We start from the raw sequence: 16,927 nt of genomic DNA, 5'->3' as shown, positions 1-16,927 counted from the left end.
TTGTTATTTCACAGCCAGCCCTGCTCTTCATTCTGTTAGAAACCAGTTTCATCTTAATCTACTTAAGAGAGAAATGACATTAGAAGTTGAGAATATTTTTAAATTCTAGAAACATGATATCTGATATTTTTAGATGCTTTTTTTGGAGAGACTCTGGGCTCTGACTGTTTTCTTTGTTGCCACCACAGTACATTAGAAAAATACAAAAATATTTTTTAAAAAAGAGAAAGAAAAAAAGCAAGTGAAACAGAGAGAGCAAATAAATTGAAATAATAAAAATTTGAAAAGTACAGGAGGGTGCTACTTAGTACAAGCTAATACCAGAAGGGGAAAGACATGGCCTTTACTACTTGGGATACAGGTTATTTATCTACATATTGAAGCCTACCATACATTAACTCTTGGTCTGTGTGGTATGCTATAACAAAACTACAAAAGACTAACTGGCTTTAATATTTATTACTTACAGTTCTGGAGGCTGGCATGTCCAGGATCAAAGTGCTGACAAATTTGGTGTCTGGTGAGAGACTGCTTCCTGGTTCAAAGACAGCAATATTTTCACTGTGTCCTCATGTGAGATAAGGGACACAGGATCTCTTTTATAAGGGCACTAATCCCATTCATGAGAGGTCTACTTTCATGACCTAATCAACTCTCAAAGGCCCACCTGCTAACATCATCACATTTGGGTTTAGGATCCCAACATATAAATTTAGGAAAGAAAACAAACATTGTCTGTAGCACATTGCAAAACACTACTCTGAGAACAATTTTATTGAGAAAAATTGGATTTCAAGTATAGTGTTTTAAAGAAAACCTTAAATAGTATATAAAGCAGCTCTTGGGATGAAAAAGAAGACAAGTAGATGTTGTCTATGGGGTTAAGAGGTAAAAAAGTGTTCCTCCTGTTGTGGGTGAAAGAAAAGCTAAAGAAAAAAGGAGAAGTCATTGACCATCAACTGAAATTTAAACCTGAAAGTTTGGAATTTCCAAAAATCTGATTTGCCATTTCCCAAAGGAATAGGGGGTTTGAAAATGTGCCTGGAGAGGAAATGGGTGTGGGTTTTGTGGCTTCCAGACAGCGGAAGGGAAAATCATTGTGTCTCAGGGCAGGATCATGTTTTCTTAGGCTTGGGGATGTTGATAGTACTTAGGCAAAGGCAGGAAGATAACCTGATTATCAGCCTTTTATTTCTCCTCCTTCAGGACAATCCACAAACAATTTGGTATGGAGAAAGGCAAAAGGAAAAGTAAAGGTGATTCATCTCTTAACCTCTCAAAGCCTGATTCAAAATGTCATAAAAACAGCTAAGAGACATGAAGAGAAAGGAAGTCTATAAGAGTTTAAGAAAAGCAGAAGAGGAAGGGAGGCTTTGAAAATCCACCATAACAATCAGTAATCCATTGGACATCTGGCAAGAAGATACATCTGTAGGGGGCAACTGAGATGAATAATTGAACTTTGATTTCTACATATTCACTAACTGTGAATGTTTAGCACCTAAAATTTAAATGCAGGAAGATTTTTGGAAATGCACTCTTCTCCAAGAGTTTGTTTCATGGGATACAGGAGACATCTGGAGTAAGATCAAAAGGGTTTAATGTCCACCCAGACAACTGGTGGTTGTACTGTTTTGTTATGGACCTAAAATGGGTAGTTAAAATTCATTTGAGGGTTCCCCTAAATGTATGCGATGATGCCAGGTTTTCTCGGAATCTACCCTGAAACCAGACAAAAGATACCTCAAAACATATGTCAGACAAGGGAAGAGCATCCATCCTAAACTGAATACCTATAATGAAAGACTAATCTATTTAAAGTTAAAGGTCACCTTCAACATATTAGAAATACTAAAATGAAGCAATTTATTTCAACATATCCTGTAATATTATGAGAAATACCTCTGTTAATTAAACTTAGTCTTTTTCTTTATTCCCTGGTTTCAGATAATCTATAACAAATGAAGTCAGAAATCAAGATAAGTTGTAAAATATCCTTAAGATGGCCTTTAGAAGATCCATTTTTTTAACTTGTATAGGGATAATTTGCTGGATTATAATTAGGCCCCAAATTTTGCATTCCAAAAGAGCCAGAATATATATGCAAGGAGGAAACAGGGCAAAAAGAAGAACAACAAATATTTATTAAGTGCATATTTTAATAGTTATTATGCTATTATAGATTTAGAGCCTTAAAATATTGCATATGTTTTGACAAGATGAGCCAAAAAGAATCATATACAAAGTTATCCATTACATTATTAAAAACAAAGAAAAACTGTGATCAACTTAAGTTAATTTCCAAATAGAAATTCATCAAATGATGCTGAGATTCATGTGGTGGGACATTATATACCTAATAAAAATGTTATCTTCAAAAATAAAGTGAGATATACAAAAATAAAATAAAGTGAGAATATTCACTATATAATGTGAAGAATATTTTTCCTTCATAAGGTTATAAAACTATGCATGGCATGAATCCAATATTTTCTGTGTGTATGGATAGTTAGATAGATAGATAGGGATAGGGTGTTTACAAAAGCAGTAATGGTTCCTGTTATACAATGTTACCAGTACAGAGTCTCTTTAATATGGCCTAGAGGGTGTTCTAATAATTGGAGGGACTTAAGGCAGAGAAATGAAGCCTTCATGGATAGATGAAGGAAAAATACAACTTTCAGGGGGCTTTAACTCAGGAATAAAGAGCGAGTATATGCAAGGTGAAATTTGCAAAGACCTACAGATGAGAAAAGAATTGGGTGTTTTATGGCCAGGAATTCCAGCTAGAGATGTAGAGTCACGTTATCTACTAGGCTAGTTGAGTAAAGAGGGATTCATTAAACAAAGAACTATAAGGTTTAGATTAATTAGGAACCATAATTCATCATTTGGTTTATTGTAAGTAGTAGTAAAAATAACGGTGGCAAATAATAATTGCTAAACTTTATTCACTGCAGGCAGGCAATGGTGTGAGTATTTTCCATGAATTAATTTACTGAAGCTTAAAGAAACCATATGGTTGTATAGAGGAGGAAATTGATACACAGAGTTTAAAATGCATAGTTGATGACAGATGGGTAGATAGATAAATAATGTCTAGGTAGACTAACAGGTGTGTATGTGTGTGTGTGTGTGTGTGTGTGTGTACATGCAGTCCCAGGATTGCACACTCAGCAAGCAAGGAAGAGAACTCAGATCTAGGCAGTCTGATTTGACTCCAGCACTTTGATGTTTACCATTATACTATGCTAAAACCTCTTAGGTGAAAGCATATTTTTTTCTTTTTTTTTATTTGTGTGCACATTAATCTATTTTATTTTATTTTAACATCTTTATTGGAGTATAATTATGTTAAAATGTTGTGTTAGTTTCAGGTGTATAACAAAGTGAATCAGCTATATGTATACAGATATCCCCATAACCCCTCCCTCTTGTGTCTCCCTCCCACTCTCCCTATCCCACCCCTCTTAGGTGGTCACAAAGCACGGAGCTGATCTCCCTGTGCTATGCAGCTGCTTCACACTAGCTATCTATTTTACATTTGGTAGTGTTTATATGTCCAAGCCACTCTCTTACTTCGTCCCAGATTACACATCCCCTCCCCATGTCCTCACATCCATCCTCTATATCTGCATCTTTATTCCTGTCCTTACCCTAGATTCTTCAGAACAGTTTTTTTTTGTAGATTCCATATATATGTGTTAGCATATGGTATTTGTTTTTCTCTTTCTGACTTACTTCTGTATGACAGACTCTAGGCCCAGCCACATCACTACAAATAACTCAATTTTGCTTCTTTTTATGGCTGAGTAATATTTCATTGTATATATGTGCCACATATTCTTTATCCATTCATCTGTCAATGGACAGCTAGGTTGCTTCAATGTCCTGGCTATTGTACATAGAGCTGAAATGAACATACTGGTACATGTCTCTTTTTGAATTATGGTTTTCTCAGAGTATACGCCCAGCAGTGGGATTCCTGGGTCACACGGTAATTCTATTTTTACCCTTTTAAGAAACCTTCATATTGTTCTCATAGTGGCTGTATCAATTTACATTCCCACCAACAGTGCAAAAGGGTTCCCTTTTCTCCACACCCTTTCCAGCAATTATTGTTTGTAGATTTTTTGATGATGACCATTCTGACCTGTGTGAGGTGATGACACATTGTAGTTTTGATTTGCATTTCTCTAATGATTAGTGATGTTGAGCATCCTTTCATGTGTTTGCTGGCAATCTGTATATCTTCTTTGGAGAAATGTCTATTTAGGTCTTCTGCCCATATTTGGATTGGGTTTTTTGGGTTTTTTTTGTTGTTGTTGTTATTGAGCTGCATGAGCTGCTTGTAAATTTTGGAGAATAATCCTTTGTCAGTTGCATCATTTGCAGATATTTTCTCCCATTCTGAGGGATGTCTTTTTGTCTTGTTTATGGTTTCCTCTGCTGTGCAAAAGCTTTTAAGTTTCATTAGGTCCCATTTGTTTATTTTTGTTTTTATTTCCATTTCTCTGGGAGCTGGGTCAAAAGTATCTTGCTGGGATTTATGTCATAGAGTGTTCTGCCTATGTTTTCCTCTAAGAGTTTGATAGTGTCTGGCCTTTTTAGGTCTTTAATCCATTCTGAGTTTATTTTTGTGTATGGTGTTAGGGAGTTTTCTAATTTCGTTCTTTTACATGTAGCTGTCCAGTTTTCCCAATGCCATTTATTGAAGAGGCTGTCTTTCTCCATATATATTCTGGCACACTTTATCAAAGATAAGGTGACCATATGTGCATAGGTTTACCTCTGGGCTTTCTATCCTGTTCCACTGATCTATGTTTCTGTTTTTGTGTGGTACCATACTGTCTTAATTATTGTAACTTTGTAGTATACTCTGAAGTCAGGGAGCCTGATTCCTTCAGCTCTGTTTAACTTTCTCAAGATTGCTTTGGCTATTCAGGGACATTTGTTTCCAAAAAAATTGTGAAATTTTTTGTTCTAGTTCTGTGAAAAATGCCAGTGGTAGTTTGATAGGGATAGCATTAAATCTGTAGATTGACTTGGGTAGTATTGTCATTTTCACAATGTTGATTCCTCCAATCCCAAGAACACGGTATATCTCTCCATCTGTTTGTATCATCTTTAATTTCTTTCATCAGTGTCTTATAATTTTCTGCATACAGGTCTTTTTTCTCCTTAGTTAGCTGTATTCCTAGGTATTTTATTCTTTTTGTTGCAATGGTAAATGGGAGTGTTTCCTTAATTTCTCTTTCAAATTTTTCGTCGTTGGTGTATAGGAATGCAAGAGGTTTCTGTGCATTAATTTTGTATCCTGCTACTTCGCCAAATTCATTGATTAGCTCTAGTAGTTTTCTGGTAACATCTTTAGGATTGTCTATGTATAGTATCATGTCATCTGAAAACAGTGACAGTTTTACTTCTTCTTTTCCGATTTGGATTCCTTTTATTTCTTTTTCTTCTCTGACTGCTGTGGCTAAAACTTCCAAAATATATTGAATAATAGTGGTGAGAATGGGCAACCTTGTCTTGTTCCTGATCTTAGTAGGAATGGTTTCAGTTTTTCACCACTGAGAATGATGTTGGCTGTGGGTTTGTCATATATGGCTTTTATTATGTTGAGGTAAGTTCCCTCAACATAATAAAAGTATGCCTACTTTCTAGAGGGATTTTATCATAAATGAGTGTTGAATTTTGTCGAAAACTTTTTCTGCATCTATTGAGAATACCATATGGTTTTTCTCCTTCAGTTTGTTAATATGGTGTATCATGTTGATTGATTTGCATATATTGAAGAACCCTTGCATTTCTGGCATAAACCCCAGTTGATCACAGTGTATGATCATTTTAACATGCTGTTGGATTCTGTTTGTTAGTATTTTGTTGAGGATTTTTGCATCTATGTTCAACAGTGATATTGGCCTGTAGTTTTCTTTATCTGTGACATCTTTTTCGGGATTTGGTATCAGGGTGATGGTGGCCTTGTAGAATGAGTTTGGGTGTGTTCCTCACTCTGCTATATTTTGGATGAGTTTGATAAGGATATGTGTTATCTGTTCTGTAAATGTGTGATAGAATTTGCCTGTGAAGCCATCTGGTCGTGGGCTTTTGCTTGTTGGAAGATTTTTAATCACAGTTTCAATTTCAGTGCTTGTGATTGGTCTGTTTATATTTTCTATTTCTTCCTGGTTCAGTCTCGGAAGGTTGTTCTTTTCTAAGAATTTGTCCATTTCTTCCAGGTTGTCCATTTTATTGGCATAGAGTTGCTTGTAGTAATCTCTCATGATCCTTTGTATTTCTGCAGTGTCAGTTGTAACTTCTTTTTCATTTCTAATTCTACTGATTTGAGTCTTCTCCCTATTTTTCTTGATGAGTCTGGCTAATAGTTTATCAATTTTGTTTATCTGCTCAAAGAACCAGATTTTAGTTTCATTGATTTTTTGCTATTGCGTCCTTCATTTCATTTTCATTTATTTCTGATCTGACTTTTATGATTTCTTTCCTTCTGCTAACTTTGGGTGTTTTTTTTTCTTTTTCTCTAATTTCTTTAGGTGTAAAGTTAGGTTGTTTATTTGACATTTTTCTTGTTTCCTGAGGTAGGATTTTATTGCTATAAACTTCCCACTTAGAACTTCTTTTGTTGCATCCCTTAGGTTTTGGGTCCTCATGTTTTCATTGTCATTTGTTTCTAGGTATTTTTTGATTTTCTCTTTGATTTTTTCAGTGATCTCTTGGTTATTTAGTAATGTATTGTTTAGGCTTCATATGTTTGTATTTTTTACAGTTTTTTTTTTTTTTTGCTGTAATTGATATCTAGTCTCATAGCATTGTGGTCAGAAAAGATTCTTGATACAATTTCAATTTTCTTAAATTTACCAAGGCTTGATTTGTGATCCATGATATGATCTATCCTGGAGAATGTTCCATGCGCACTTGAGTAGAAAGTGTATTCTGTTGTTTTTGGATGGAATGTCCTATAAATATTAAGTCCATCTTGTTTAATGTGTCATTTAAAGCTTGTGTTTCCTTACTTATTTTCATTTTGGATGATCTGTCATTGGTGAAAGTGGCATGTTAAAGTCCCCTACTATTATTGTATTACTATTGACTTCCCCTTTTATGGCAGTTAGCATTTGCCTCATGTGTTGAGGTGCTCCAATGTTGGGTGCATAAATATTTACAATCGTTACATCTTCTTCTTAGATTGATCCTTTGGTCATTATGCAGTGTCCTTCTTTGTCTCTTGTAATACTCTTTATTTTAAAGTCTATTTTGTCTGATATGAGAATTGCTACTCCAGGTTTCTTCTGATTTCCTTTTGCATAGAATATCTTTTTCCATCCCCTCACTTTCAGTCTGTATATGTCCCTAGGTCTGAAGTGGGTCTCTTGTAGACAGCATATGTACAGGTCTTGTTTTTGTATCCATTCAACCAGTCTACGTCTTTTGGTTGGAGCATTTAGTCCATTTATACTTAAGGTAATTTTCAAGATGTATGTTCCTATTACCATTTTCTTAATGGTTTTTGGTTTGTTATTGTAGGTCCTTTTCTTCTCTGGTGTTTCCTACCTAGAGATGTTCCTTTAGAATTTTTTGAAAAGCTGGTTTGGTGGTGCTGAATTCTCTTAGCGTTTGCTTGTCTGTAAAGGTTTTAATTTCTCCATCAAATCTAAATGAGATCCTTGCTGTATAGAGTAATCATTGTTATAGGTTTTTCCCTTTCATCACTTTAAATATGTTCTGCCACTCCCTTCTGGCTTGCAGAGTTTCTTGCAGGTTAACAGAATCAGCTGTTAACCTTATGGGGATTCCCTTGTATGTTATTTGTTGCTTTTCCCTTGCTGCTTTTAATATTTTTCTTTGTATTTAATTTTTGATAGTTTGATTAATGTGTCTTGGCATGTTTCTCCTTGGATTTATCCTGTATGGGACTCTCTGTGCTCCCTGGACTTGATTGACTATTTCCTTTCCCATATTAGGGAAGTTTTCATCTATAATCTCTTCAAATATTTTCTCAATCCCTTTCTTATTCTCTTCTTCTTCTGGGACCCCTATAATTCAAATGTTGGGGCATTTAATGTTGTCCCAGAGGTCTCTGAGACTGTCCTCAATTCTTTTCATTCTTTTTTCTTTATTCTGTTCTGTGGTAGTCATTTCTACTATTTTATCTCCCAGGTCACTTATCTGTTCTTCTGACTCAGTTATCCTGCTATTGATTCCTTCTAGAGAATTGTTAATTTCATTTATTGTGTTATTCATTATTGTTTGTTTTCTCTTTAGGTCTTCTAGGTCCTTTTTAAATGTTTGTTATATTTTCTCCATTCTGTTTCCAAGATTTTGGATCACCTTTACTATCATTACTCTGAATTCTTTTTCAGGTAGACTGCCTATTTCCTCCTCATTTGTTTGGTCTGGTGAGTTTTTACATTGCTCCTTCATGTGCTGTGTATTTCTCTGTCTACTCATTTTACTTAACTTACTGTGTTTGGGCTGTCCTTTTCACAGGCTGCAAGTTCCTAGTTCTCATTGATTTTGGTGTCTGCCCCCAGTGGGTAAGGTTGGTTCAATGGGTTTTGTAGGCTTCCTGGTGGAGGGGCCTGGTGCCTGTTTTCTGGTGAATGAGGCTGGATCCTGTATTTCTGGTGGGCAGGACCACATCTGATGGTGTGTTTTGTGGTGTCTGTGAACTTAAAATTTTAGGCAACCTCTCTGCTAATGGTTGGGGATGTTTTCCTGTCTTGCTAGTTGTTTGGCATAGGGTGTCCAGCACTGTAGCTTGCTGGTCATTGAGTGGAGCTGGATCTTAGCATTGAGATGGAGATCTCTGAGAGAACTCTCGCCTATTGATATTACGTGGCGCAGGGAGGTCTCTAGTGGCCCAATGTCCTGAACTTGGCTCTCCCACCTCAGAATCTCAGGCCTGACACCTGGCTGGACAACTAAGACCCTGTCAGCCACATGGCTTAGAAGAGAAAGGAGAAAACATATAAAGAAAAAAATAGTTATTAAAATAAAAAGTATTTTTAAATAAAAATATTTTTAAAGTAATAAAAAAAAAAAAAGAAGAGAGCAACCAAACCAATAAACAAATCCACCAATGATAACAAGTGCTAAAAATTATTCTAAGGTAACCATAAAAATCTGTAACTAGTCTGTCCCATACAGCAAACCCCATGTCTACAGTTGCTCCCAAAGTCCACTGCCTCAAATTTGGGATGATACATTGTCTATTCAGGTATTCCACAGATGCAGGGTACATCAAGTTGATTTTGGGGATTTAATCCACTGCTCCTGAGGCTGCATGGAGAAATTTCCCTTTCTCTTATTTGTTCGCACAGCTCTCAGGGTTTGGCTTTGGATTGGGTCCCACCTCTCCGTGTAGGTAGCCCTCTGACATATGTTCTTCACTCAGACAGGACAGGGTTAAAGGAGCAGCTGATTAGGGGGCTCTGGCTCACTCAGGCCTGTGGGGGAGAGAGGGGTACAGAATTCCGGGCCTGCAGTGGCAGAGGTCGGCATGACCTTGCAACAGCCTGAGGCACCCCACGCATTCTCCCGGGGAAGTTGTCCCTGGATCACAGGACCCTGGCAGTGGCGGGCTGCACAGGCTTCCGGGAGGGGAGGTGTGGACAGTGACCTGTGCTTGCACACAGGCTTCTTGGTGGCTGCAGCAACAGCCTTAGCATTTCATGACAGTCTCTGGTGTCCGTGCTGATAGCTGTGACTCGCACCTCTCTCTGGAACTCGTTTAGGTGGTGCTCTGAATCCCCTCTCCTCACACACCCCAAAACAATGTTCTCTTGACTCTTAGGTAGTTCCAGACATTTTCCCAGACTCCCTCCCAGTTAGCTGTGATGCACTCGCCTGCTTCAATCTGTGTTCATGCAGCCAACCCCAGTCCTCTCCCTGGGATCTGACCTCCGAAGCCCGAGCCTCATCTCCCAGCCCCCACCCTTCCCAGCAGGTGAGCAGACAAGCTTCTCGGGCTGGTGAGTGCTGGTCGGCACTAATCCTCTGTGCGGGAATCTCTCCACTTTGCCCTCTGCACACCTGTTGCTGAGCTCTCCTCCATGGCTCCAAAGCTTCCCCCACTGCCCACCCCTCGTTTCCACCAGTGAAGGGGCTTCCTAGTGTGTGGAAATCTTTCCTCCTTCACAGCTCCCTCCCTCTGGTGCAGGTCCTGTCCTTATTCTTTTGTCTCTGGTCTTTTTTTCTTTTTCCCTACCCAGGTATGTAGGGAGTTTCTTGCCTTTTGGGAAGTCTCAGGTCTTCTGCCAGCATTCAATAGGTGTTCTGTAGGAGTTTTTCCACATGTAGACGTATTTCTGATATATTTGTGTGGAGGAAGGTGATCTCCATGTCTTATTCCTCAGCCATCTTGAAGGTCTCCACTGAAAGCATATTTTCTAATCAGAGATATAAATAACATTTTTGGATCTGTGTAAGTAACATGAAGTATGCTCAGACCTCCTAAATGAAGGAGGTTTCTCATTGAAAGAAATGGCAGAAAAGAATTTGAAAATAATAACAAAGAGAGGAGAAAAGTGACCTGCCTTTGACTTTGGTATGTAGCTTTGTATAATTCACAGATTCCCAAAGCTCTGATCCTGATTGGGGTGAGTTACACATCAGGGCTGGAGAAGCAATGGGAGGGGGTGATATCATATAGAAGGGAGCTCAGAACTCTGCACTATCTTTTAAATACCTAACTTTACCTTTTTTGCATGCTATAAATAACAGTTCCCTGACAAACCTATATTTACCCCACCCTAGGTGCTAAGTTGGTTTGTGAGACTTTGATAGCTACATAGCTTGTTAACGCTTCTGTTATTCTTGTTACCCAATCACACAGAGTATGACGCAGTTGATCATGTTGTGGTTTGAAAGCTTAGATCAGAGTACGCAGTTGTGTTCTGCTCTTATTCCTATTTGGGAGATAAATAAGTCAAGGTCAATAAAGGACTGTCAATGGGAGATTCTATTCTTTATTCCACAAATTTCTCAGTATTAAACCATAATGAATATAAGAGTGTCAAGCACAGGGATAACAGGTCAGTAAAATTTCAACAGATTCAAGATTTTATTCTTCTCCCTGACCTTCACCAGATCCATTTCAATGCTTATCCAATTATTCCCCTCAAGTCTGCATATGGACTACTTCATCTGATAAAGTAATTCAAAGACAATGATGTTTGGTTTGCTCATTCATTTAGTAAACATTTACAGGGCACCTACTATGTACCAGGCACTATGAAAAACATTGAGTATAAGGTAGTGAAGCAGGAAGACTTATTCTTATTCTCATCAGATGGTAACTCAATTCTTTGGGAGTGAGAAAAAGAGCAGGAAATGGAGTGGTTAAGAGCTGAAGCTGCAAACAGACTGCTTAGTACAAATCTAATCTCTACCTCTTACCAGCAGTCATCTACCCAGCCTTCTGTGAATCTACTCTATGAAATGGGACTAGTGATGTCAGCTAATTCATAGGGCTGTTTAAAGTTAAAGTTAGTTAGCCCATGGAAAGTACATAGAATAGTACCCTGGTACTCAGTATATAGTAGATGCTCCAAAAATGGTGGTATTGTAACTTATTCCAGGGAACATTTTAATGGAGTCCTTCATCTGGACTTAGTCATGAGATGAGATAATTTGGATTATGGAGGACACTTTTCTAATCCTCTAGAAACCTGGCTTCCTCATAAGAAGATGCATCCTGTTCTTGAAGGTGAGAAGAAACCATGATGTGTGGATTAAAGAAAAACTGTATAGAGATTTCAAAGGGTTTCATTATCTTGTGGTTCCTAGTAGTAACACGAGTCTAGATGTTGTAAAATTATGGAAAGAAATAGAAATGACAGATGACAGATGACAGAAAACGATTTTAGCCAAGGCACTAAATAACAGCTTGCAATTATAGACTGCTTAGTTTGGAGCAGTTACTCTTAAAAGCACTTTATGGGATTTAAATTGTTTAATGCTCACAATATGGCTCTACTAGTGGGTTTTAAATATTTCATCAACTAGAAAATGGAGGAATAAAGAAGTAAAATGACTTACTTAAGTTTACACAGACAGAGGCAGAGACAGATTTCTAATCAAGACAGACTGAACCAGAGCTTTTCACCCCTGCACTCTGCAGCTCCTTTTAGCTTGCCAATGCAACTAAAATCAGTGAAAATATCCAGAAAAATTAATATGCAACCATGCTGTAGTAGGGATATTAGCTCACAAAATATATGCAGCATCTTCTTCATGCAGAATATATAAAACTGATATTCTTAAAAGAAAGCTAAGGCATTATAGTACATACAGCAAGATACCAAAGTCAATTGCAGGTCCCTTTTCTCTTCGCTTTGTATCAGTGAATTCCATACCCTTGGATTCAGACAACTTCAGATCAAAAATATTCAAAAAAACTTCCAGAAATTTCCAAAAAAGCAAGACTTAAATTTGCAGTGAGCTGGCAACTATTTACATAACATTTACATTGTATTAGATATTATAATTAATCTAGAGATAATTCAAAATATATGGGAAGATGTGTGTAGATTATATGCAAATACTATGTCATTTTATATACGGACTTGGTCATCTGCAGATTTTGGTATCTGCAGGGTGTCCTGGAATCAATCCCCTGCAGATATCAAGGGACGACTGTATATGTAATATCCAGAAGAAAAACTTGAGGACAAGAGAAAGATATTTCCTACTCTAAATAAGTAAACTCTGAATTATTAATAGATAAGAAGTAATCACTAATTTTATAAAATGAGAATAAGTGCACACCAAAGGAAATACTGAGTCTATACATCATGGATCATTTTGGTTGTTTCACTGACAAAGAACTGATTTTTGTAGCTGACTTAAATTGTCAAGCTAAGCATTTATCAAAAGTACAGGCATCAATTGTTGTAAACAGCAGGGGTTTGAACTTTAATATAAGCAAGAACTTTATAACAACCAGACATATCCAAATCCTGGTTGTATCTGGAGAGTTAGTTAATGAACCAAAGCTCTTGAGGGCATGCAAGCTAGACTAGATGACCCTTTGATAGGAATATTACAGATCCAGAATTGGGTAAGCTATTTAGCTATCTGATATGTAAATGGCCTTTAAACCAGAGTCTGGGAAATCATTAATTCCTTCACTCAACAAATCTTTCTTGAGAATCTATATATTCCTTCGTGTACTAAGTACTAGGAAAATAAAATGTGGCCCTTTTTAGACAATCACACTACCATATCCATAAATATAGTATCTGGTGACACTAAGATTTTTCTCCCTGATTTGTGCATACTGTTATAAGTCACATATTAAACAACTATTTTTTAAAATTATTGCATATGTTTACATTTTTAGCAGAGTTGGGATGGAGGGGAAAATTTCAGAGAACGTAAGTGTGTCTAGTTCAAAATAGGAAGAGAACTAATAATTCTTAAAGAAATGGACACTACAACATGTGGGGAAAAGTACCCTTATTAACAATGACATCCATATCCACATTTCTGCTGACAAACAAGTGTGCACATGCAGAAGGGTATAGAACACTCTAACCTGGGCTACATACACTGTGATCTAATACAGAGGTCCATCTGCTCGTGAACAATGTGGTCATCCTGCTGTGTTTTTCTGACACTTTATTGACTGTGTAATGGCATTTGATATTGCTAAGACATGGCTGTTCTAGAAGCACTAGTGCATTACAGCAGAGAGATGCATTGTGTATGATGAGTCATACTCAACAAATTTGTGGTCAGTCTCTGCACTGTAAGGAAAAAAAAAGAACAAGATTGAATAACGGAGACCTGGGGAATGAGAAAGTTCTCATTGCAGGTACTAGGGCACCTCCACTTTGTGTAAGATGGAGAAAGCTTAAGCACACTCAGTTTTCCACAGAGTTCCAGTAATCTTCAATAGTTCAAGTCCTCGATCAAATGTTAGTCTAATAATACTTCCACTGGAGAAAAGGCACTTTTATCTGTGAGTCATTTTGCAGAAAGGATAATGTCTAAACATTGTAGCCTCTTCTTGGTTACCGTGAGGTTTGGATGCTTGCCAAAAAGGAAGTTCAAGAAATAACATGACCCAGGCAAAGAGTTTGATGAGAAACCTTCAGAATTTTTGGAAGGAGGAGAGGAAAAACAATCTGAAACTTGAGTAGATCCAGAAAATTAGTTCATTTATGTAACCCCTGGTGATTGGCAGGAATTTGCTTGCTTTCATGAGCCAATCCTCAAATCAGAAAAAGACACATCTCGAGGGAAATAAACCCTTAGAAAGGAAAGTATGTGTCCTTCCTTACCACTCCATGATTTTTAAAGAGAAAAATCATAGCCTGCTACCATAGTCATGGTTTAACAAAGCAAATCTGCTCAACGTTCCCTCAAACTCTCTTCTTTCTGTAGGGTGAGATGCAAACATCTTTCTACCACGCCTGTGAAACCTCTACAACCTGGCGTAAGCTCATTTCCTATATCCCTTTCCTGCCATGATTGCTTTTGGCATCCCCACACCCCAGCCCCACTCCACTCTGCACAGAACCCCAAAGAGCCTTCGTCACACTTCAGCCTTTGGTACATGTTTTTCTCTAACCAGAATTTCCATCTTCACCTGCTTGGCAAAATTCCACTCCTCTCTCAAAATCCAGCTCAAATGTTCTCTTTTATGGAAAGACATCCATGGGCAGCCCCCAGTCCACCCCACTTTATCACTAACTCTCCCATTTGTCACCATTTAATAAAAACAAATCCTCTTTGCACTTACTTTGTACCAGAAACAATTCTAAGACAGGTTTTTATAAATTAACTCAGTGAATCCTCACAATAACCATTTGGAGTAGCTACTAACATTATCTCCATTTCACAGGTGAGGTAAGTAAAGCGCAGGGAGAATACATGATCTGCCCAAGATCATACCATATGTGCAAAACAGAACTGGAATTTGAACTCAGAAAACATGCCCTTACCAACCAGCTATGCTGCCTCTTTAGTTGGTTCATACCCCAATGTTATCACGAATCCCACTTTATTTCAAATATTTGTTGGCTGACCTGTGTCTGCAGTTAGGTGTCAGTACCTTGAGGACAGGGTCTGAGCTATATCTATTTGTGTTTTGAGTGCTTGTTTTAGGAACTGCAGGTAGCAGGTGCTTCGGTAATAACTGACCAGTGAGCAAGCAAAGAAAACACGAGAACAGGAAACTATGGATGGATTAGACAGGTTTTGAGGAAGAGAATAAAGTATGAAAGATCACCCTGGGACAACAATTTTATTCTGATTGGAGGACAGTTTTGGTTTTGTATTTGTATTTGTTTGTTTGTATTTTTCCAAGTAAAACAGAGGCCATGGTGAATGACGTGGCAGAGAATTAAGAATGAGCTAAGGGAAATGAAAAAATTCTGATTCCATAAGGAGTGAGAATAGGAGTTGGGGCTCAGAGAAAAGGGCAGAGCACCTGGTGAAGGAGGGAAGGCAGACGGCACCCCAGGGCTGACCTCCGTGTGATCTCTACCTGATGCTGGGCTGTGGTGAGGACAGGTCTCAGGCAAGGAAAAGTTCTGGGAGGACTTCATTTGCATGATCTGATTTGTAGGATAACACATGGTGGGAACAAGAGGGAGCCAGGGCTGTGGTTTGGAATGAAGGAGGAGAATAAAGAGGCTCTTACCTTGGGAGAGGTAGGAAACCTTGCAGACAGGGTCCATTCTCTGCCCGGCCATAAGGACTACATGAAGCTGTATGAATAGAGCATTCTCCAGCAGTCCCTTCATAAATGACACTGTGCAAGGCAAGGAAGTGCTGCTGCAGGACACAGGTGACAAAGGTCCACACAGAACTAGGAAAAGTATTCTCCCTGCTCAGTTGAAGATGAGAGTTTGACAGCTGCCCTGTAAGGCCTGCAGGAAATGAGATGGTGTGGGCATGGGAAGCGTTGGAAATGCCCTCGGGTTTTCCCTGAAGAAGGAAATTGTATCCTCTCCAGGATGGGCTATTTAAAGATCATCTCTTTTTCTCTCTCCATCTCTGCCTCTCCACCACCACACCCTCCACTGCCTTCCCTGTTAGGAGTGAGTTATCTGATGGAGGGAAATGGGGAGAGGCTGAGGTTACTTGGTTTGTGTATATGACTATGTGCAGTTTCTAACTGAGAGGGAGCTGGGCCAATCCTTCTCCTGTATCCTTTTTTGTTTTTGTTTTTATTTTGACTTGAACTGCCTATGCTCAGGGAGGGATGAGGTCACCTTAAACTTGTTCTCCACGGAATAAGCAGACTGAGCACAGCTGGCTGCCAGGCTCCATACTCTCTTCTCAGACTGCTTCATCTACAGTTGGATGGGTAATAAAGGCAGCCCTTCGTTGGACTCCTGGTATTTTCAACACAGGACTGATAGCTTAGGTCACTTCTTAAAGTCGTGGGTAAAAACTGGAGGCCTCAGTCAAAATGTTAACAATTTTATAATTTAATTCCTACATGGTCCCCTGTGTGTGTTCTCTCTATAGAGTAGAACTTGGAGGAGAGGAGGGTAGCTCCCTGGAACGTGGAGCCCTCCCACAGGGAACCACAGGCACGAAGGATTATACATAAAGTTGATGCTGGGGAATAGCTTGGAGACTACAGCTGATACTGAGCAATGGCAGAGATGTGAGTCTAGCTGAGACACACATCCATCAACTCATAAACTGGACTTCCAAACATAAGTAAGAAGACTTTGTGGGAGCTATGTGAGCAAGCAGGGGCAAAAGTCAATGAAATGTGGGTTATTTTAGTACGATTAGTATCCCACAAACAACCAATGACTGACTAGGCCCTGGGAAATACAGATTATATTACATCAAAAGAGATTTGGGAGCAGAGTTCATGGCACATATTCTGTGTTGGCCTCTTCCTCCAAAATGAGTAAGTTGTTAACTGAAAAGGGAAGGC

Source organism: Mesoplodon densirostris, chromosome 1, assembly GCF_025265405.1.
Source record: "Mesoplodon densirostris isolate mMesDen1 chromosome 1, mMesDen1 primary haplotype, whole genome shotgun sequence".
In the NCBI taxonomy this organism is placed as follows: Eukaryota; Metazoa; Chordata; class Mammalia; order Artiodactyla; family Ziphiidae; genus Mesoplodon; species Mesoplodon densirostris.
This window is presented reverse-complemented; position numbering follows the sequence as displayed.